Raw genomic sequence first — 1040 nt, 5'->3', positions numbered from 1 at the left:
TATGAGTGGAGTTGCTGGTGCTTCCGGGTGTCTAACACAAAGGTACAGTATCTCCCAGAGGGTAACGTATCACCTGGTAATGGTTCTTATGGGTGAGAAACTGTCTAGTGTTTGGCTAGAACCCTGTTCTTTTGTTCATTTTTATTTTGCGAGGCATTCCACTCTGAGGACTCACACTCAGGAGCCCTGGAGAGAAACTGAGAAACTGTGGGCTTCACNTTTCTCTCANACTAAAAATAAAACAACCTCTCCTCTCCACAACCTAATGGGGTTTTCCTGACTCAGAAATATGTGTGAGGAAATAAAACGGGCAGAAGGGAGATTCTGGGAGGGGAAACCCTCATTGCCAAGGATGCCCACTTCTTTTCTAGTGTTTTTCAGAATCTTCACCATGAGCAACAGCTGGATTCCAGTGAAGGGCAAGGTAAGAATTCANCTCAGAAGAGTGAAAGGTGCTCTAACGGTTGAGAATGAAGAGAAGGGGTTGCCAGGTTGTGAGCTGTAGAACATGTGCCTCAGGCACCACACCACAATCACNGAGCCATGTCTGTGTGGGCAGCGGCATAGGTGGGAAGCCAGGTTTCAGGCTTACATCCACAAGTCAGAATAACATTCCCAAGAGATGGCTGCATTTGCTTATGTTTAAAAAGATCTATTGGGCTGTGAGGTGGCTCAGTGGTGAAGAGGCAATATTGCTGTTCTGGAAGACCAGGGTTCAATTCCCATCACTCACTTGGCAGCTCATAGCCATTTGTAATTTCAGTCTTGGGGGATTTGACACACTCTTCTGACCTCAGCAAGCACTGTGTGAGTGTGATTCTGTGAGTGATGTGTGCATATATGTGTGTGTGTGTGTGTGTGTGTGTGTGTGTGTGTGTGTGCAGGCAAAATTTCATACACATAACATAAACAAATCTAATTTTCTGAGGAACTGCCAGATTGATTTCCAAAGTGGTCAAAGTGGTTGTACCAGCTTACAATCCTACCAGCAATGGAGGGGTGTTCCTCTTTCTCCTCACCAGCATCTGCTGTCACCTGAG

Source organism: Mus caroli, chromosome 6 (genome assembly GCF_900094665.2).
Source record: "Mus caroli chromosome 6, CAROLI_EIJ_v1.1, whole genome shotgun sequence".
NCBI classification, from domain to species: domain Eukaryota; kingdom Metazoa; phylum Chordata; class Mammalia; order Rodentia; family Muridae; genus Mus; species Mus caroli.
This window is presented reverse-complemented; position numbering follows the sequence as displayed.